This window comes from Silene latifolia, chromosome Y, assembly GCF_048544455.1.
Source record: "Silene latifolia isolate original U9 population chromosome Y, ASM4854445v1, whole genome shotgun sequence".
NCBI lineage: Eukaryota > Viridiplantae > Streptophyta > Magnoliopsida > Caryophyllales > Caryophyllaceae > Silene > Silene latifolia.
This window is the reverse complement of record NC_133538.1, coordinates 279571025-279595046: the sequence shown is the minus strand read 5'-3', so window position 1 is coordinate 279595046 and position 24022 is coordinate 279571025. Positions and strand designations below refer to the sequence as shown.

General features: G+C 35.3%; 1 non-coding gene across 1 annotated transcript; it reads left to right on the top strand.

Annotated features, from left to right (window-relative positions):
- Positions 1-3546: 3546 nt before the first annotated feature.
- Positions 3547-3653, top strand: LOC141636982 (small nucleolar RNA R71). The gene has a single exon (XR_012541547.1). It is a non-coding gene; the product is annotated as a small nucleolar RNA R71 (small nucleolar RNA).
- The last annotated feature ends 20369 nt before the right edge of the window (positions 3654-24022 follow it).

Here is a 24022-nt window from a genome sequence, read left to right as displayed (position 1 = left end):
CTTCCTTCATTTCAAACAATTTCTTCAAACCCATGGCATTGAAAAAGACTCTTGTTTGTTCCAGAACACCCAACTTCTCTAAGGCATCTTGACAAATGAATTTGGTGGATTGGATTTGTTTCATAGCAAACTTGACAAATGTATTTCTATGGGTATCGGAAATGAATGTTACCTCCGGAAAATGCAAGAGTTGATCGATTACCGGAGTAGAAGGTGATGCTTCCATAGGAATTTGTTGTTGTTGTTGCACTACCAAGTTTGGTGTTGATACCACCATTGCCAAAGCTTTCTTTGCTTGTAGAGCTTTTTGCCTTTGAGAGAGAGCCTTTGCTTTTGGTGCCTTTGTTGCCCTTGTTGCTCCCTTTGTTCTTGCCATTTGATGAACTAACCAAGTAGAGAGTCAAAAATCATCAATTTGTAGAATGCCCAAATCGATTTGAAGGTGAAAGGCTTTGCCTTTGTAAAAACAAAAATCGATTCAAAGGTTGAAGAATTTGTTCTTGGTTTTGATTGTTAATGAAGATGGAGTGATTGATTTGGTGTTTGAAAGATGGTTTGATTTGATTTTGGTGGATTTTGTTGAGGGTTTTTGTTTTTGAGATGGAGAGGATGAGGGTTTTGATGTTTTGGGTAGTGTTTATGAATGAATGAATGAATGAATGAATGAAGGTGGGGTGGGTATTTAAAGAATTCGACAATTTTAGGACGCAGGGACAATCCGTGCGGATTGGGCGCAATCCGTGCGGATTCTACAGCTTCAAAATTTTCAAAATCCCGCTTAGAGACGGGCGGATTCTGGGGAATCCGCTCGGATTCTTCTGAGATGGGACGGGCGGATTTCGTGCAGGACGGACGGATTTCAGTCCAGAGATTTTTCCTTGTTTTTCTTCAGTTGCAAGACGGGCGAATTGTTCACAAGACGGACGGATTCTGTGAGACGGGCGTCTTTCCAGAAATCCGCTCGGATTCTTTGACAGTCAAGAAATTTGCAATTTCAACACAGCCCAAGACGGGCGTCTTCTCAGCAGGACGCTCGGATCTTCTTCAGACGGGCGGATTCTCAGGAATCCGCTCGGATTGGTCCTTGTGTACACGGATTCAGTTCCATCCGTGCACCAACGCATTCCCTTATCATTCTTTCTTTCTTTCTTTCAAATCTTGTGTTCTTCATTGTGGGGGCACTACTAAGGCATGAATAGCCTAGGCAATTGCCATCCCCACACTAAGGTAAAGCACTACACATCAATTAAAATCATTAGTCCCTCCCTCACTTCTCTCTTACATGACAATTATTTTGATCAAAGTAAAAATAAATCCAAAAATGACAAAAATGCAATACAAAAATTGAAATGTAAGTTAGGGAGTTAGAAATATTTACAAGTGGTGGTTTAGGGAGGACTCCACCAAACTCTCATTCTTGATGAGATGTCAAGGGGGCATGTTCAAGGTGTTGTTGATGTTGCTCAACACCTTGAAGAAGTAATCAAAAGCTTGTTCATTGTTATGGTAGAGGTCCTCAATAGACCGTGGCCCTTGTTGTTGATCATGATCGATGGCATGCCCAATGTAGGGATTAAAGATCCCTTCAAATTCGTCGTCCCAAAGACCACAAACTTCATTGAGTTGATCATTGAAAATCTCTTGCTTAGATGGAGACAACTCTCCCAATTTCTTCTCTTGGCAAATGAGGCCATCATCTTCTTCCTTGGTTGATTTTGATGAGCTTTGCAAGCTCTCCTTGTCACAATTCACTTGCTCTTTGAATGGAGCATCTTCAACTTTCTTCCTCCATTGGAGTTCCGATTTCTTCCTTTCATCCTTCCGGCTATAATGATCAATCATAAAACATGGCTCATGCAAACGAGGAGCTCTCATGGTCTTGTCAAGATTAAAAGTTATGCTTTCATCTCCCACTTCTAGAGTGAGCTCTCCATGTTTCACATCAATCACCGCACCCGCGGTGTGTAGGAAAGGTCTTCCTAAGATGATTGGAATGTTGGAATCTTCCTCCATATCAACAATGACAAAGTCCACCGGGATGAAAAACTTCCCAATTCGCACGGGGACATCTTCCCATATCCCTAATGGTGTCTTCGTCGATCTATCGGCCATTTGAAGAGTGATATTGGTGCATTTAAGCTCTCCCATTCCCAACCTTTTACTTACCGAGTACGGCATGACACTCACACTAGCCCCTAGATCACATAAGGCTTTGTTGATCGTTGTGTCGCCAATGGTACACGGTATTGAGAAGCTTCCCGGATCCTTTAACTTTGGAGGTGAACTCCCTTGAAGTATTGCACTACTCACCTTAGTGAAGGCGATAGTCTCAAGTTTCCGGATCGACTTCTTCTTTGTGAGGATATCTTTCATGTACTTTGGATAGGCCGGAACGTGATTGATTAATTCCGTGAAAGGAATTGAGACTTCTAAGTTCTTCACAATTTCCATGAACTTTCCAAGTTGATCATCAAATTTGGGCTTGGCTTGACGACTTGGAAAAGGAAGTCTAATCACAATGGGCTCCTTCTCTTTGGCTTTGTCTTCATTTTTCTTTGAACTTTCTTCCTTTGATGATTCCCCTTCTTTGGGGCTTTGCACCACAACTTCATCTCACTAGCTCTCACAACTTCATCCTCAACTTGCTCCTTTGGTGCCTCATATCTTGTACCACTTCTCAAGTGAATGGCACTAACCGTTTCATGTCTAGGGGGATTACTTTGAGGTGGTAATTGCCCCTTTTGTCTTTGTGAGCTTGAAGATGCTAGTTGAGTCAATTGTGTTTCCAACATCTTGGTGTGAGCTAGAATGTTGTTGATGGTGGTGTCTTTTGCTTGGCTATCTTTTTGCATTTGGGTGAAAAATTCTTGTTGATTCTTTTGCATTTGGAGGACCGCTTTTTGGACATCAAAACCTTGGTCATTGTGGTGATTGTATGGATTTTGATTTTGGTAGCCTTGGTTTTGATTGTAAAAGGGTCTTTGATTTTGATTTCTCATGGGTGGTGGAGTGTATGTTGTTTGAGGGTTTTGAACATTTTGGCTTTTGTATGAGAGATTTGGATGGAACTTGGTGTTTTCATTGTAAAAGTTGGAATAAGGGGTACCACTTTTGTAAGCTTGGAAAGCATTAACTTGTTCGGTTGTTCCCCTACATTCACTTGAGTCATGACCCAAGGTTCCACAATTCTCACATATCCCGCTTGGGATTGATGAGGATGCCGTCATGGCATTGACATGATGCTTCGATGATTTTGAGTTTTCCTCAAGTCTAGCCATAGCTTGTTCAAACTTCAAGTTGATTGTGTCAATGTGAGCACTAAGTTGAGCACCCAATTGAGTAACGGTGTCCACTTCATACTTTCCTCCTCTAGTAGCCTTGCGAGGCCTACTATATTGTGAATTATGGACCGCCATTTCCTCAATCTTGTTCCATGTTTGATTGTCATCAACTTCGGTGAACATTCCATTTGATCCCATATTGAGAATGTTCCTTGAATCTTCATATAAACCATTCCAAAATTGTTGCACTAAAAACCATTCGCTAAGTCCATGGTGAGGACATGAGCGACAAATACCTTTGAACCGCTCCCAAGCTTCATACAAAGATTCTTCATCCCTTTGCTTAAAACCCGTAATTTGAGCTCTTAGCATATTGGTCTTTTTCGGTGGGTAGAATTTTTTGTAGAAAGCTAGAGCTAGCTTCTTCCAAGAATCTATTCCAAGGGTGGCCTTATCAAGGCCCTTCAACCATTGCTTTGCGGTGCCGATTAACGAAAAAGGAAATAAGACCCATCTTATTTGGTCTTGAGTCACGCCCGTTTGAGAGATAGCTTCACAATAATCGCAAAAGGTTTCCATATGAGAATGAGGGTCCTCACTAGGCATTCCCCCGAATTGGCTCCTCTCAACTAGTTGGATGAAGGCGGACTTGGCAATAAAATTACCGGTGAGATGTTGTGGGGTAGGAGTACCATTTGGTAGATCCTCCTCGGTGGGTATAGAGTGTGACGAGAATTTAGGCATTGTAGGTGGATTTTGTGTGGTATTGTTTAATGGGTTCTCTTCTCCTTCTATTGCGAAAGGATTGACAAACTCACTAGTGGGTTGAACAACTTCACCAACACCTCCCAAATTCCTCCTAACAAGTCTCCTATTATTCGTCAAGGTTCTTTCGATTTCACGGTCAAAAGGTAACAAATCTCTTTGTAACCTTCTAGACATGCAAAATATCAAACAACTCGAAAACAATTAGAACAAACCTTGAGGAGTTTTACTTCCCCAAGGTGAAAAAGACACAACTAAAAACAATAAAAGAAATCTTAAATCAATTAAACACCGTCCCCGGCAACGGCGCCATTTTTGATCGGGTCCATTTCGTTTCACAAATTAAGCATATGTGGTCGTTGGTCAATGGTCGATACAAAACACAATTTATACTTCACAAACAACTCTACAATTAGTAAAGAGGCAAGTAAAGGTCGGATCCCAAGGGACGGGTATTGAAATGAGAATTCTATTGTAACTAGTAGTGTCTAAGGGGTGTCACAATTTGGGTTGATGTAGAAGGTTACTAAACTAAAATAGCAATGAAAATAAACTAACAAGGTAAATAAAATAAGGGGTGTAAACAATTGATTAAAGGCACTAGGGTGTCATGGGTTCATAGGGGATTCATGGGATATGATCATACAAACATGTTCTCAAATTATAAGCAAGCAATTATTGTTGTGATGGATTGAGTTGGGTTATATCTTACAATCCTAGGAAAGTTTGGGTCCCGGAGCCGAATCGATTAGATTGTACAACACCTACAAGTCGACTTAATCTTTCCTACTCAACACATGCATGGTCTAACAAGACTCGAGTTGGGTTATGTCTTACAAGTCAAGTTGAAAGGATAGAAGATGATAGTAAATGCAAGGATTCATAGGCTTAGCATTTCATCAAATATAACATGTGCATGTATTAAGATCAAAACAAGCAAGCAAATAAGATATGAAAGCATATTAATTTAAGCATGAATCATTCCCCATGTTGGTTTCCCCTAATCACCCATTAAACCCTAGCTAAGAGACTACTCACTCATTATCATATTGATCATGCTAGAAAGGTTGTCAATCATACTAACATAATGAAACATGATGAATAAATGAAAGTAATTAGCAATAATTAAAAAGGGATTAAGAGATTATACCTACTAATGATTCCAATAATAAAGCAAGAATAATAGAAGTACTTGAATCCTAGATTGAGAGGTTGTCAATCTCTCAATAATAACCCAAATAATCTTCAATTACCCAAAATAAAGTAAGAACAAGAGAGAGATTAAAGAACTAAAACTTGGATTAAAACTTGATTAATATTTGATTACAATATTGAAGAGAGATTTGATTAATATTAACTACACTAATTATTGATAAGAAGAACATGCTCTCTAATTAGACTAATGGGGTGTTTATAGTGAAAATTAGGGAGGATGCATTAGGGTTAACTAAGGGCTAAACTAGTAATTACACTTTTTAAGTTGAGCAAGGAGACTCCGGTATTCTCCGAGAGAAGGGCTTCTCTTATCGTGGCTTGAAGAATGAAAACGTGCTGTACTGAAATCCGTGCGGATGGGAGTCGGGACGGCCGGATCTGGGCTGGAGAATCCGAGCGGATCCTTGGGTAAGACGCTCGGATTGGCGAGGGGGAATCCGAGCGGATTCCTTTGCGGGACGCTCGGATTGGGCTTGGATGGACGGACGGATTGTGTACAATCCGTTCGGATTGTCTGGCAGCATCTTTTCTTCTTCTTTTCTTCCCTTTTCTTCATGAATTCCTTGGGGATTTCCTTGGGGATTCAAGGATCCTTTCTCAACTATGCTCTTCTACTATGCTATGTACAAAGGCCTTCTAGTCTTGTCTCTCCTTGATGCTTGGTCATTGAATACAATCAATTTAGCCTCGTTTTGCCATGAAAATGCAAGATTCTTACTCCTTTCCTACCAAGGGATCAAAATCTCAAAGAATATGCAAAACAAAGAACTAAAGATAAGAAATGACCCAAATAGGCACTAAAAAGCATGAAAACAATGGTAATTCGGGGGCTAAATATGCGCCAATTATGGTCACATCATAGGTTCATCAAACCCTAGGAGAGTCATGATTGGATTTGTCCACTTATGCTACCCGTTGTGTTTTTGCGGCTATAAAACCCTTGCAACGTCCATTTTGTTTTCACATTCTTATTTTTCAATTCTTTATAATTTTTCTCTCTTCCAAAATTGTGCATTCTATTGAGCAATTGTGTGCCAAGAATAAGCTGGTCATCACTCTTGATGATTTTAAAAATGTTTATCACCTGAAGAGCAACTCTATTGGTCGTTTCAATTTTCGAGTCTGATTGAAGATGGCTGATCTGATTACCAACTTTGATTCAGGGGATGACAAGGGATGGGCTCAGACTTATATGTTCATCAGGGCTGACTCTATTGCCCCTGATCTGGATTACCTCAATTACCCTGCTGTTGAAGGAGGTAATTTTTTCTTCCTGCACTGAATTTTAGTTAGGGATAATTTAATTTGTTCTTAAAGTATGCTTACTTGATTTTGTCTTCGTAGTGGCTGACTGGGCAAATGATCCTGATGCTGAGGGATCGGCTAATCGAATTGCTACTTTTATGGTGTTGCCAGAAGAGGAGAGGATGTGGCCTGCCTGTCTGGGGCAGGCACCTATGCCTCGCTTTAAGAAAGCTAAATTAAGCACCTACAAACCTGTGAAGGTTGCTAAAGCTTCAGGGGCTTCTTCATCAGGCAGTAAGTTTTGTTACTTTTGTTTTATGGATTCTTTTTTGTTTGAGCATATGTTTATATTGCTAATGTAGAGCCTCGTCGTGCAGCTATTAGAGCTTCTACCAGGATAGCCAGCTTTGGATTGTCTTTGGTGAAGGCAGGCGTTTCTCAGATTACAGGGGAGAAATCCAAGAGTAGTGAGGCTACAGAGAGTGATAGTGTCGTTCAGGTTCAGGAACCTGTTCAGGAGGTGCAGGTGGTGTCTCCTGAAAAGGTTGTGGATGAGGTTGGCTGGACTAAAAAGAGGAAGAGGGTTGACGAGGCTTCAGGTGGGGTCCATGAGGTTAGAGGGTTAGAGCTCGTCTAGATGAGGTTCAGTTTTCCAAGGAACAGATCCAGGCTCAATCTTTTATGGTTGACGGTCCTTATTATAAGTATCGGGCTGAGGACTCTTCTGCTCGTGCCTTGGCTGCTATGTACCGTACCAGGGATTATGCTGCCAATCTGACCAGGCCACTATGCTAAAGGAGGTAATTTCTTTTTGTAGGATTTTGTTTTGGTTATTTTTTCGTTTTGTGTGGCCTGAATGGTGATATTTTTGGCAGAATGTAAATGATATGTTGAGGGGTGCCTGTCAGCTGGATTCTGTAACCAATCTCAAAGATACCTTGGATTGGGAGATGCAGATTCTGAAGAAAGATGTTGTGAAGTTTAAGGCTGAGTTAGAAGCAACAAAGGCTGAGAATCATTCTTTGAAAGAGGACAGTGAAGCAGGGAAGGCTCGGTTGGTGGTGGAGTCATCCAAGTTGAATTCTGCTCAAGATGCCGTGAAAGCTCTTCAGGCTAAATTTGATATTGTCCAGGAGGAGTTAAAGGCTGAGAAGCATGCTATACAAGAGCAGCTGAAGGTGAATGAGGAATTGGCTGTTGAGAAGGATTTGGTACAGGGCAGGTATAAGGATGCTGCTACCTACTTCTTTGGTAGGGGTCGTATAGATGCTATGAAGGAGCCTATTGAAGTTATGCCTTTCTGGGATCCTGACCAGGAATTAGCTAACCTTAATGCTACTTACCCTGAGCTTTGTAAGCTGCATGCTGATGAGGAGGTGGATTCTCCTCCGTCCAAGGAGAAAGGTGGTGATGCTGAGGAAGGAGGAGATGACGAGGAAGAGGAGAATGAGGAGCCTGTTGATGAGGGGATCAGCTCTGCTACTGCTTCCAAGGTAGGCTAATTTGTTTTTTGGTTTATTATATTTTGGTTTGAAGTAGTCTGTTATGTTTTGGCCCATCCAGGGGAGATGTTCCCTGGACAACTTCATTGTCTTGGTATAAATTGAATCCTCTTTTCTCTTGATTCCTTTGAGTGACTTGATTTGTACCTGTAAATAATGCATTTTGACGTGTTTTGTTAGAATGATGCCTGTCATGAAGGCTTATGGCCCTCATCCCGTATTTAGGAAATGATGGCTTTGTTGCCTGTCAGGAGGGCTTCTAAAAAGAAGGGGCGGTTGCCAGTCAGGAGGGCTTATGTCCCTCAGCCTGTCAGGAGGGCTTGTTAGACAAGTGGTTTGGTCTATTCCACCATCGTACTTGTCTTCTATTTTTTTTGTACTGAGCTCAGTTTTTTATGTGTGTTCTTTGTGTCAAGCAGGCAGGTGCTTAGTTTTTGAAGAAAGCATTTTTGGGATGCTGTTCAGGTTGGGTGGAGTGGCCCTCAATCCTGATTATTTGTTAAAGCCTATGTGTGTTGGGTTCATATACCTATTATTAGACTCCTCTAATAGTGAACTAATTAACTCATTAATTATTTGTTCTTAAGATCTACTGCATGCATAACAAAATAAGAGATTTATATGAAAAATAATGTCCCTTACATTGGTTGTTGGTTCGAAAATATGGGCACAAGTAAGGTCACCTTCCTTCACTTGTTCTTGAGCTTAATATGATGGATGATCCTCCTAAGATTCCAAGTATAGAAGACACTCCAATAAGTTGCACCCAAGATTAATCCCAAAAATTCCTACTAATATTAACTAGATATGTAGTAGAAATGTTACCTTAATATTACTAATATTTCTATTATTAATACCTATAGTAATAGTTGGAGAGTATTATTATTTGAGAGAGTTTTTAGCCATTTGCATGTGAGGGAAAATAAGTGGAAAACCAAGTAAAAACCAAGTGGGAAAAATTGAGCAACAAATGCTCTACTTAAGGAGCAAAAACTGGTGCCTCTTATGCATGTGGGGAATCTTTTCCCTTTTGTTTTTACTCATTTGTATAATGTAGTTAGAGTAGTGTAAGAATTAGCATGATTAAAGTTCATATGACAAGTCACTATCACACTCTAACCAACATAAACAAAAGACAAAAGGAGCATCTTTTGCTCTCTTATTTAGCCGGAAATATGGACCCATTTTGGTCCATTTTTGCCTTTTGTCATTTGTCCCACAAATGCTTATAAGTCATATGTTTAACTATCTTACATAATTAATTATTAATGTAATCATTTAACGCTTAAATATTATAATTAATAATATAATATACACTCCACTTTTTGAGTAGTTTACTACCATTATATCAATATATAATGGGTCCTATAATTACTAGTTAGTTAAAATTACAACTTCTTGTAACTTTAAATTACTAATTACCTCTACCTCAAAACTTATATAATACCTCAACTAATTTAGTAATTTAACACTTAATTACTAAATTAAATCTTATTTAATCACATTACAATAAGACATAAAATCGCACTCCCATAATTACGGAATTAATCAATCTGTATCGCATACAATTAATTAAATATCTGTTTGGGCCTCATCCTATAGGTCTGACCTAAAGGGATCAACTGACCACCACCATCACACGATAGTAATGTCAAACTCTAGTTAGTCAATCATTACCGATTAATGACGATCAATTGACTATATAAAGAATCATCCCTCACGTATTCTTAATATGAGATTTAATTATGATATTAAATCATGTGATCGCACTATTGTTGAGGACACATTTTCCAACAATCTCCCACTTGTCCGAGACAAGTGTGCGTCACCAATTCTCTTGTCCTATTACAATCTCCCACTCAATGCAAGGTGTCTTGCAGGCCGTACTTACACTTGATCATATCTTGAGTGGTTTCCTCGATCTGGAGAGTAACTGTCTGACCGGAATTATCTGCCATAGATACTTTTCGACCGTGGCCACGCATTTCCAGTTAACTACTCCTCGAGTGGCCTTGATATTTCAAACAACCCTGACAAGGGGTGGACAATTCCTATCGCACTATTCCCGTTGTTCATCCACAGTTCATCATAACCCAAAATATACCCAGTTTGACCTCATTTACGAAATCGTAGAGTATAAATCAAAGTTAATCAGAAATCTGTGCCAACTTGGGCGAATAGTCTTTAGTCAAAAGAATTTGACTCATAAAAATACTATAGTAGCTCTTGCCACGACCAGGCTTTGTGAATTACCAGAACTCTATAAGCGGTCACTGCCCGACAGAGTGTCCCATAAAGTCTGCCTATGTGATCGACTAGTCATCCCATATGACTCTATGGCACTTGAACTTGCCATCAATCGCATCACACTCTAGTCACTTCGAGACGTCACCTCATATAAGTAACTAGGGGCGAATACCATGTTAATCCAGTTCACTTTAATGGGGTTCAATTTGTCTCTACAACCCATTTGGATAGAACAAGGTTATAAATAAACGAGTTTGTATAAATAAACTCAAATGGCAAATGCGATTATCATATATGAACCAAAAACTCAGATTTTTCATTTCATATCTTATAATCTAATACAAATTTGGCATACGCCTTAGACCCATGGATACAACATGATGGTCATGCTTTGTTTGGGATAAAGGTTTGGTCAATGGATCAGCTATGTTGTCATCCGTTCCAACCTTACAAATCGCTACTTCCTTTCTTTCAATGAAATCTCTAATTACATGGAAATTTCTAAGTACGTGTCTAGACTTATTGCTAGACTTGGGTTCTTTAGCTTGAAAGATCGCCCCACTATTGTCATAGAAGATTGTGATAGGATCTTTGGCAGTGGGAACTACCTTTAGCCCTTCCATGAATTGTCTAATCCACACGGCTTCCTTGGCAGCTTCTGATGTTGTAACGTACTTAGCCTCTGTAGTAGAATCCGCAATCACAACATCTTTGAAGCTTCTCCAGCTTATGGCACCACCATTGAGCATGTATATAAATTCAGCCTGGGATTTCATATCATCTCTATCTATTTGAAAACTCGAGTCTGTGTAACCCTTAACACATAACTCGGAGTCACCTCCAAACACTAAGATAGAATCCTTAGTCTTTCGTAAGTACTTAAGGATATTCTTCACAGCTATCCAGTGACTCTCACCTGAATTCTCTTGATATCTGGACGAGTGCATATCATGGCATACATGATTGATCCAACAGCGGAAGCATAAGGAATCAACTTCATGCGTTCAACATCTTCGGGTTTGGAAGGAGATTGAGACTTGCTCAAAATGATTCCACTACCCATAGGAATTAAGCCTCTCTTGGACTTTTCCATGCTGAAACATCGAAGAATCTTTTCAATATAAGATTCTTGACTCAATGCCAATATCCTTTTGGATCTATCTCTATAGATCCGGATACATAGTATGCGTTGTGCTTCTCCTAAATCCTTCATTTGGAAATAATTTCCCAAATACTCCTTGACGGAGGATAACATTGGAATATCATTTCCAATAAGTAGTATGTCACCCACATACAATATTAGGAACACAACATTGCTCCCACTGAACTTCCTTTATAAACATGGTTCCTCAACACTTCGAGTAAAACCATTTTCTCTTATAGCATGATTGAAACGATGATTCCAGCTTCTAGATGCTTTCTTAAGACCATAAATGGATCTCTTAAGCTTGCATACTTTGTTAGGATTTTTCGGATCTACAAAACCTTCAGGTTGTAACATGTACACCTCCTCTTCTAAATGCCCATTTAGAAAAGCGGTCTTTACATACATTTGCCATATTTCATAGTCATGAAATGCAGCAATTGCTAACAAAATCTGAATGGATCTTAGCATGGCTACAGGGGCAAAGGTTTCATCATAGTGAAGACCCTGAACTTGGGTAAAACCCTTTGAAACTAGCCTAGCCTTGTAGACATCATCATGTCCTTCTATGTCATTCTTTATTTTGAAGATCCATTTGCATTGAAGAGGTCTCACTCCTTCAGGCAAATCCACCAAGTTCCAGACTTTATTTTCATGCATAGAACTAATTTCGGATTCCATGGCTTGAAGCCATAAAGCTGAATTAGGACTAGAGATTGCAGCTTTGTAGGTGGCGGGTTCGTCGCTTTCTAGAAGCAACACATCAAGACTCCCATCCTCTTCGATAAGTCCCACGTATCTATCAGGATGGTGAATTTCTCGACACGACCTCCTCAATTGAGGAATGACTTCCGAAATAGATGACGAAGGAACGTCTTCACGTGATTCTTCATTTGTCTCTACTTCTGTTTGTGTCTCTTGAACTTCATTAAGTTCAAAATTTCTCCTACTCTGTCTCTTAGAAATAAAATCACTTTATAAAAAGACAGCCTCATTAGACACAAACACTTTGTTTTCATGAGATTTGTAGAAGTAGTAGCCTCGTGAGTTGGTAGGATAACCTACAAAGGTGCATTTTTCGGATTGGGGGGCTAGCTTGTTGTCGGTCTTTACCTTGACGTAAGCATCACATCCCCAAATCTTCATGTAGGAAATATTAGGAACCCTTCCTTTCCACATCTCATATGGTGTCTTTTTGGTTGGTTTTGATGGACTATAATTTAATGAGATGATTGCGGTTTGGATTGCAAAACCCCAAAACGAGTCAGGTAACTCGGTTTGACTCATCATAGATCGAACCATATCTAGTAGGGTTCCATTTCTCCTATCGGCTACACCATTTAGTTGTGGTGTACCAGGTGGACTAAGTTGTGACACAATGCAACAATATTTCAAGTGTGAATCAAATTCATTACTGAGATATTCTCCACCACGATCCGATCGTAGTGTCTTTATCCTTTTGTTCAATTGGTTCTCAACTTCATTCTGAAATTCTTTAAATTTCTCAAAATCTTCACTCTTATATTTCATTAAGTAGATATACCCATAACTACTTAAATCATCGGTGAAGGTAATGAAGTAATCATAATTACCCCAAGCGGTGACACTCATTGGTAAACACACATCGATATGTATAAGGCCTAAAAGTTCACTAGCTTGTGTCCCTTTACCACTAAAAGGATTACGAGTCATTTTGCCTAGGAGGCATGATTCGCATATACCATAAGATTGAAAATAAAATGGTTTAATTACGTTAGTAGAAACTAATCTCTTAATGCGATTCTAGCTCATTGATATGACCCAATCGACAATGCCAAATGTACGACTCATTTGGATCACTTGATTTGAGTTTCTTGGTTTGTATATTATAGATGTCATTCTTTGGATTTGATATCTCTAGAACATAAATGCCATTAATAGATGAGCTTCGGCCTATGACCAAGTCATTTCTAGAAATAGTACAACAATTGTTCTTAATGGCAAAATTAAAGCCTTCTATGTTTAACATAGCAACTGAAATGATGTTCTTAGATAGAGTAGGTACATAAAAACAATTATGCAAATACAATTCAAATCCATTCGCTAGAACAAGTACATAAGTACCCTTGGACGTGGCCGCTACCCTAGCTCCATTCCCAAGTCGGAGATCAACATCGCCTTTGCTCAGCTTTTCCACGTTTCTTAGCCCCTGTAAATGATTACAAAGGTGAGAACCACAACCAGTATCTAGTACCCATGTTGTGGTGGAAGTGAAATTTACATCAATAACATAAATCTCAGAAGGAATTTTACCAAGTGGAATGACAAGTCCATCCCTTATATTTCCCAAATATGCGGGGCAATTCCTCATCCAATGTCCCATGCCATGACAATAATGGCATTCATCATCAAATTTGGCTCCTCTACTAGTCCCACTAGTCCTTTTGTTACAATCATTGAATTTTCTCCCTTTCCTTCCCTTCCTCTTGAACCATTTCCCTTTTGTAGCAAGAACTTGCTTGCTAGAACTCCCACTTACTTCAGCATCCCTCTCTTCCAAATATAGGGATCTCATAGACTTAGTGACATGGTCTACCCGAGACGCATTCACACAAGGCCTAGTTATAGTAGGAGGTATGGAGGAAGTGATGAAATTGAGGTTTCCATCAGAACCGATTCCAAAATGAAGCTCTCTAGTAGTATCGAGTTGGTGGTTGGAGCAAATTCCGTCTAATAAGTTGTGACACGACTCAATGGTAATTGGTGTTGTTGCTTGTGATGGATCCATTGTGATATATATCAACTACAAATTTGGAGGTAAAGGAAATATTAACATTTGTCATTTTAATCAAACTTGTAAACATTTTTAAACAAGTTTTAACATTTATATAGTGACCTCCACCCAACTAATATAAATGATTCCGAGATCCAAATTCATATTAATACGGGTACGCTAAGCCGAGTCATCCCTTATTAATATAACTCGGTGGATTAACCTCTTAATCGATTCTACTTTTAGAATTCCCGGTCGATAAAAATTACTCTAACTTTCATCTTTAGCCCGGAACACATGCGACTACGGTCACGAATAATTCCGTTGAGCTCAATCCAAATTTCGATGTAATAACATTTTATTACCCACTTACCCAACGTAACAAGGTTTGTATTACCGTAAAGCCGGCTCAACTCCCTTATGAAATTGGGATTCATGGTTTCTACTTTTTGGCAAGGCTAATTCTCAATTATTATATGTGAGAGGTCTTGTCAATTTATTATCTATCACGTTTTAAGTGAACTAAAGCAGTGAACTACAATAATTATAATTGACACGGTCGATGACTCGATATGATATGCATGTTGTTGTTATGGCGATTTTGCAATGCATGTAACATATTAAGAGAAATGCAAAGCAATAAATAAAATTCCTAGTATGGCCTTCCTAAAATAGAAAATCAAATAATCTATTACATATTCGGAAACCAACTCCTTTGGTCCCTTGAATCTTCAATTGGCACGCCTCCCAAGACACCGTCTTCGTCGGATCACCTTTCCGAATGGCACCGTCTTTGAAGATACTCCATAATTACAAATAATAATAAAAATACAAAGCTATTCCTATTATACATTTGTAAAATGGAAAAACTAGTAAAAATAAAAGTGATACAAGATCACATTAAATTACAATCGAATCAATATTCCCTTTCATTACGGGTAATATTGATTAAACTAAGGCCATACTAAGATAAAATTACATAATTCAAAATTATATAAATAAAAGACATTCAACAATTGAAATATGCAGCATTATAATATGTACCTATCATGCCAAATGATGATCCAAATCGCCCTATTTAACTTATATCGTATATATAACCCGGTTTTATGGAAATGCGTGATAATAACCTTTTTAAAATCACTAATTAACACTTAAATCACATCTAAGCTCAATTTAATTATCCTAACACTTTTTAGGACTAAAAAATTAGTCATCACTCAATTTTTGACAATAATTCAACTTGATTTAATTTTATGCTCATTTTCTTACCTTAAAATCATAATGTTTATGAAATAAATCCAAATTAAATTATTAAAATTTTAAAATTTGAATTTAAATTTTTTGAACATTCAGGAATAATTCCATGGCACTCATAATGTCAAAAACCATGGTTAAAATTTTTTAATTAATTTTGAGAAAATATAGTTGCATTTTATCGGTTTTATCTCATAAAATATTTAAAGTATCCAAAAATTAATCCAATAATTTTTACAACCTTATATCTGATTATTGGGATATTTATGCAACCTAAAATAATTTTCTCAAGACATGCAATACGTTTTAGCTATTTAGGCTAAAATAGTCACTATTTATATCATTTTTACTCTAAAAATTCATAAATCATGCTAAATGAGATATTTTATTCTCGAAATTTACATACACTCTGTAAATTATGCATGTGACAACATATTAAATTCTCATGGCTTAATTCGAAATTTAAATATTTTTAACCATTTAACCTCTTTTAATCCATTTTTATATCATAAAAATCATAAATCATGCAATATTAATCCAATTAATACGAGATTTTACACACAACTTGTAAAATATGCATGTGAGGTCATATAAAATTTTCAAGGTCAGAAAATTAGTTTAACTATTTTTAGCATTTTAATTCCAATTTTAGTCATAAAAATGTAATAAAATGACCAAAAATCATTAAAGTGAGCAATAAATTTCCATAAATCAAAAAAATGACCTCAAAACATTCTAGGACCATAATATATAACATGCATGGTGATTTCGTGGCTTATACTAATAAATAACAAATTTTTAGTTTTATATGTTAACTTTTTAACTCGGAAAAACAATAACCGATTATGCATGCAACATCCTTATGCTCTGATACCACTTGTTGGGTTCATATATATATTATTAGACTCCTCTAATAGTGAACTAATTAACTCATTAATTATTTATTCTTAATATCTTGTGCATGCATAACAAAATCTTATCTATATTAATACAAAAGACAATACTTAATCCTCAGCGCGCCACGTCATTAATGCAGCCTCATTTTTTTTGGAAATTCATTTTATGGTGGGGTCCGTTAGTGTACAATGTATTTATTTCTTCAGATTTCCGTCTTTTCAAACATGCGATAAATTCCGGCTTGCAACAAATTCTATGAAATAATATTATGAAATAATTCTATGAATTAATATTATGAAATAATTTTATACATTCCGTGTAAATAAAATTAATAACATATAAGTAGAATGAATTACAAATGATATTAAATGAAATTGAATTACATAATTTTTAAAACAAAATTAAATAATAAAAAAATTACATTATTACAAAAAGGAATTACATTTATATTACGAGAAGGAATTACATTTATATACGGGATAGAACATAAAACGCAAATGAATTACATACATAATTTTTTAAAACTACATGGTACAATAATTTCTGTTTAAAAAATAAATCTTGACGGAGTATTTACTTGGAGTATAAAATATTCAGGTATTTTGGTTAATATTATTGTACCATGCAGCAACAACATAACAACATAATTTTGTAAAACTACATGGTACAAAAAATTTTGTTTAAAAAAGCAATCATGGCGGAGTATTTACTTGGAATATAAAACTCGGCAACTTAACTATTAGCCGTGCACACCGAAAATGGTAGTTGACAATGATAGACAACCGAGTTAATTTAGTCTTCAACTAGCATTTAAAGAAAATTTTAATTTTTTTTTACTCTAAAAAAACAAATAAATTTTAATTTAATGTACAACTGACTCAGATATGCGTACTTCTACTACGACTACTAATGTAGTGTATCATGAAAATTTTCAATTTTTAGAATAACTTGCATATGTTAAACTTGATTATTAGATTATATTTCTTTTATCCGGATGTAAAGTTTTTTATGTATGCAATTTTTATTTACAAGAGTAGATTACGTTATTTCCTCATAAACCAGTGCATGTGAACACGTGTTTGTAACAAGTTTAAACATTAATTATGTAGATCGTTGATTTAAACCAACCACAAATAACATTATACCTCCAGTGGTACAATAGCATCATACAACATAGTTATATCTTATTGAGCTTATGTGTAATTTTTTTTTTTAGCTTTCTTAAAGTTAATTTTTTTTATGTTTAAGTGAGTGAATTCATAAATTTTATGGTATAACTCGACTTCTTTAAAACAAAATTCCAAAACATTATTATATAGCTCGAGTTCTATAGCATACAACTGGGTACAACTGGTTGTGGGATCTATTAACTGTAGACCAATTAGATAAGTACAATAGAAATGCAAAAACAAATATACATCCAAAAACATTAATACCGGCCCAACTACATACCCGTGCAAATTACACTGGTTTAAAACTAGTAAGTGATTTATAAGAAAAACAATGTCCCTTACATTGGTTGTTGGTTCGAAAATATGGGCACAAGTAAGGTCACCTTCCTTCACTTGTTCTTGAGCTTAATATGATGGATGATCCTCCTAAGACTCCAAGTATAGAAGACACTCCAATAAGTTGCACCCAAGATTAATCCCAAAAATTCCAACTAATATTAACTAGATATGTAGTAGAAATGTTACCTTAATATTACTAATATTTCTATTATTACTACCTCTAGTAATATTTGTAGAGTATTAGTATTTGAGAGAGTTTTTAGCAATTTTCATGTGAGGGAAAATAAGTGGAAAACCAAGTAAAAACCAACTGGAAAAAATTGAGCAACAAATGCTCTACTTAAGGATCAAAAACCGGTGCCCCTTATGCATGTGGGGAGTCTTTTCCCTTTTGTTTTTACTCATTTGTATAATGTAGGTAGAGTAGTGTAAGAATTAGCATGATTAAAGTTCATATGACAAGTCACTATCACACTCTAACCAAAATAAACAAAAGACAAAAGGAGCATCTTTTGCTCTCTTATTTGGCCGGAAATATGGACCCATTTTGGTCCATTTTTGCCTTTTGTCATTTGTCCCAAAAATGCTTATAAGTCATATGTTTAACTATCTTACATAATTAATTATTAATTATTAATATAATCATTTAACACATAAATATTACAATTAATAATATAATATACACTCCACTTTTTGAGTAGTATACTACCTTTATATCAACATATAATGGGTCCTATAATTACTAGTTAGTTAAAATACAACTTCTTGTAACTTTAAATAACTAATTACCTCTACCTCAAAACTTATATAATACCTCAACTAATTTAGTAATTTAACACTTAATTACTAAATTAAATCTTATTTAATCACATTACAATAAGACGTAAACTCGCACTCCCATAATTAAGGAATTAATCAATCTGTATCGCATACAATTAATTAAATATCTATTTGGGCCTCATCCTATTGGTGTGACCTAAAGGGATCAACTGACCACCACCGTCACACGATAGTAATGTTGGAATAAGTGTCCTACGACAATAATGCGATCACAATTGTCGATCATGATGGTCACATGTTTAAATCTCATTTTAAGAATACATGTGGGATGTAATATTTTACAGTCAACTGGTCCACACATATCGGTAATGATTGGCTGTCTAGAGTTTGACATTACTGTCTTGCGACGGTGGTGATCAGTTGATCCCCTTAGGTCATACATATATGGAAATACTCTTAATTGATTATTTAATTAATCGTATGCCGATACGGGTTAATTAAATTACTTAAAAATTGACGGATGATTTTGTGAGTAAAATTAACGTGTCTTATTGTAATTCGATTATATTAGATACGGTCTAAGTAATTGAATTGTTTTATTACTTTGATAAAATTATTGTTTACGAAACAATTTGGAATTGAAATTGAATGAATAATTTATTATAAATACAAGACGTTGTAATTTATAATTTGGTAAACCGTTTTGGCACAAGTAATTACGAATTACTAGTCGATTTTGTAAATGACATATTTTATGAGTATGTTGATTTTTTTAATATGATAAAAATACATTACAATTTCACATGACAAGTAACATGTCACATTTGTCACAATTGACAAATGACAAAAAATAAAATGGACCATCCATTTTATGAAAGTGCCGAAATATGGAGGGAGGTTAAGGTATATATTGTGTTTTTATTTTAAGTCTAAAACACTATGATTACTACCTCACATAGCCTTTCATACCTATGTTTTTCTTGGGTAGAAAAACTAGCCCATGCATTGGGCTCTCCTTCCCCTCCAACCGGTTTCCACATAGAAAAGACAAAGGGGGCTTTTCTTTTATTATTCACTTCCTCTTCACATAATTTTCTAGTGTAAAAAAAATTACGTCTCTCTACATATTATGAAATTTTTTAGAGAAATAAAAACCACAAAATCTCCTCCTCTTGGACCAAAATTTTTCAAGAGAACAAATAAATATTTTGTGTCAAATTTTAAGCAAAGACTTTTATTATTACTAGAACATAATAATGTTAGTTATTAAGAGTTTTTCCTTGGGTATTCACTTTTGGGAGAGATTTTATACTTGAATCTTTGTTCATCCATTAGTTGGAATGCTCAAGAACTAACAAGAAGGAGATCTTGTTGGTGCCCATAAAACCGAAATCACATTGTAAGGGTTGATGATTTCTTCTCTTTTAATTTAAGTTTGCATGCATAAGATTTGTAATTTATTTTATGACTAAATAAATTTGAACATATATGAATATATTGAGTATTATGAGATATATATTTCTAACAAGCGGTATCAAGAGCCTTAGGTTGTTTGCATGCAAATCGGTTATAGTTTTTCCGAGTTATACGATTAACATATAAAACTTATAAATTTGTGTTTATTATGATATATCACGAAATCAATTTTGCATGTTAAAGTTTCTGATCCTAAAATGAATTTAGGATATTTTTGTTAATTTATGGATTTTTTATTGTTCATTTTATATTATAATGGCATTAAAAATGTGTTTTTATGATAAAAATGTCATTTTCGGACTAAAATTATCTAAACTTCGAATATTTCAGTGGTGTTTTGATATGTTTTCACATATATTATTTTTAGATGACCTGTAAATTTTCATAATTTTTGGAGTTCTTATGCTCGAAATTTGGATTTTTTATGATAAAAATAGAATTTAAATGAAAAATAGGTTAATATGAGATAAATTTCGAATCTGGTCATAGAAATTTAGTATGTTGTCACATGAAATGTTACAAGATGTGTGTAAAATAATAGGCTATAATGAAGTCTTTATGCATGAGTTATGGATTTTTGATGAAAAATAGCATAAATAGTGACTTTAATTAGTGAATAATTGCTAAAACATACTTCATGACTAAGGAAAAACGTTACATGTTGCATTTTATTACCTATTTCAGATCTAAAATTGAAAAAATGATAAATATAATTTTTCTCATGTTTTTATGATTATATTTGATAAATCCGATAAACCACAACAATGTTTTTCCCGATAAATTTTTGAAATTTTAACCTAAGTTTTTGGACATTATGAGTGTCATGGTATTTTTCCAGAATGTTCATGAGTTTAAATTTCAAAATTTTGAATTTATTTGAAATTTTTGTGATGTATTTGAAGTTTATAGCATTTTATTGTAATTTTGAGTCCATTAATGAACAATTTTAAGAAATATAAGTTAATTATAGTCAAATAGTTAGTGGAGACTAATTTTGAGTCCTAAGTTGGTTAGGGTAATTAACTTGTGCATAAATATGAATTTATGTAATTATTGTAATTTTAAAAGGTTGAATCACGCAAATCTGTAAAAACCGTTTAATATACGATATTGGCTCCTTGAAGGCGATTTAGCATTAAATTGGGCATGTTCATACATATTATAATGCTGCATTTTATTTATGATTGTCATAATTTTATTTTATGTAATTTTGAATTATGTATTTTTTACTTAGTATGGCCTTAGTTTTTAATTGGTATTACCCGAAATATGGGAATATCGATTCGCTTGTAATTTATTGTGATCTCGTATCACCGTTTTGTAATTTAATAGATTTATTTTATTTTAATTACAAATGTATAATAGGAAATTATGTAATTTATTTATTTCGGTGTTCCTTGAAGACGGTGTCACTCAAAGAAGGCGATACATAAAGACGGTGTTACCTCGAGATGCGTGCCAAAACCGAAGTTCAAGGGACCAATGGAGTTGGTTTCCGAATATGTAATAGTTAATTATATTTTCTATTTTAAGAAGGCCATACTAGGATTTTATTTTATGCTTTGCATTTTATTTATATGTTGCATGCATTGCTAAATCGCCATAACTAAAATATGCATCATCATTTTATCGAGTTTATCGACCGTGTCAATTACAATTATCGTAGTTCACCGCTTTAGTTCACTTAAAACGTGATAGATGATAAATTGACATGACCTCTCGCTAAAAAATAAACAATTGAGACTTAGCCTTACCAAAAAATAGAAACCATGAAAACCTATTTCGTGAGGGAGTGCACTCGGCCACACCGGGGTACAAACCTTGTTACGTAGGGGAAGTGGGTGATAAATGTCTATCCACTGAATTCATGTTGATGAGGGTTTCATCGGCCACACCGTGCCCAAGTTAATGTGGGTTTGGATCATGGACACATTTATTCGAAATTTGGATTGAATTCAACAAAAGTTTTTGATAAGGGTTTCATCGGCCACACCGTGCCCTTGTCGGATGTGTTTTGGGCTAAAGATAAATGTTAATATAATTTTATCGACCAAGAGTTCCAAAAGTAGAATTGATTAAAGAGTTAATCCACCGAGTTATATTGATAAGGGATTCATCGGCCACACCGTGCCCAAGTTAATATGAATTTGGATCTTGGAATCATTTATCATAGTTGGGTAGAGGTCACTATGTAAATGCTTTACTTGTCATTTACAAGTATTAATAAAACGATAAATGTTAAGTTTTCCACTATTCCGTTATTATATTGTTCTATTTCTTTACCACAATTCATATACGATATCATTTCGATTTTAATTCAAATCTCCATTAAAACATCGTAACTAAAGACAAATATGAATTTTCTTCTAAAACCTCATATGAACCATTGCTAAGGATCTGTTGTGAAGAGTATAGATAAAAGTTATTCATTATCAAACAGGTTTTTGATTCTTAACTAACACATCTACTTACAATGGATTGTTTTTCATATACTTAATTGAATTAAGTACCTTGAAGCGATAAATTGTTTTGGTAATTAGATTTGTCGGAAATCGTAATAGACCAAAATACCGCAACCATTTCAATGAAAGTTTTAAGACTAAACAAACGAATGAAGAGTAGTTTTCATGAATATAATTTTGCTTCTCAAAGCAAAGACTCAGTGAAATGAGTGGGAGCATTCTCTTAAACCGTTAAGAAAAGGATAAGGTTTTAAAGAAGTAAAATTAGAATGGAATTGATACAAGGTAATGTTAAAAGTAACGTTATTGAGAATAACAATACTAAACCTATCAATCCCGGCCGATAAAGTTTCCATTGTCTTAATTGTTGGACGCTAGAAAGGAAATTACCCCAATTATTAAAGAATCAACAAGTTAGTTGTGGGACATCTAATGGGACCTTCTTCTTTAAATGTTTATTTAATTGACATAAATTTTGCTAGTACTACTTCGTCAATATTAGAAACCGGTTGTGATTTTCATCATTGTACTTGATACATAGGATGATTAGAATATGACAACTAGCAACAATGATGTTGAGAGGTAGAGTCATTGTGTACTCAATCTAGTTTTGGGTTTAAAGTTGTACTTAATTGTGACTATTAAGTGCATAAACTTTAAATAAGAATATAAACTTGTTAAGATACAAAAGAGGTTTCACTTTTGTGACCTATACACCACGATTTGATGTATGGCTAGCCCATTATCAAGGTGAATATATTCTAAACCAAACTAGAATGATATATCATGTAGATGATACAAGACTCAAATTGGTAACCCAAGATTAAACCTTAGATTCTGGAATGATGAACGCAAAGAGTTATCGAGTACTCTTAAAACCATTAGATCTTATGGTATATGCGTATCTTGTATTCAAAGCAAGATGTCTCGTACCTTTTGGTTGAAAAGGAGATCGAGGTTGTAAATCATTGATCCAAAATAGGTTGATCATTTTCTTTACCAACGATTTAAGTTGACGCTAATGTGTTCACTTAATAAGGTAAATAGAGAAATCTTTGAAGAAGTTCAAAGAGTTTGAGGAATCACGATTTAGTCGTGATGGGATTATCAAAGTGAAGACTTTGATATAAGCCAAAGGAAATGTGATATAGAATCACAAAATTAATCTCTCTCAGCACACATTATGGGATAATGTGTGGTTGGATAAGAAATCAAACGCTATTCGATATGGGTTGGACTTCAATCAAGTTTACTTTGAGTTACTTGATCCTTTTGGGGATTTTATCATTTTGTCTAAATTATTTTTCCACTAAATCTAAAACGAATCATATGAGATATGAAATGGTAGGGTACCATGTTTGTAAGCTTACATAAGAAACAAATGCTCATTTTTCCCTTTCAATTATCACGAGTACAACGGGTTTGTGGCTCGTGAAGCTGTCTTCCTAAAATACAAGCTTATTTCTAGAAGACCGAGTGGGAGAAAAT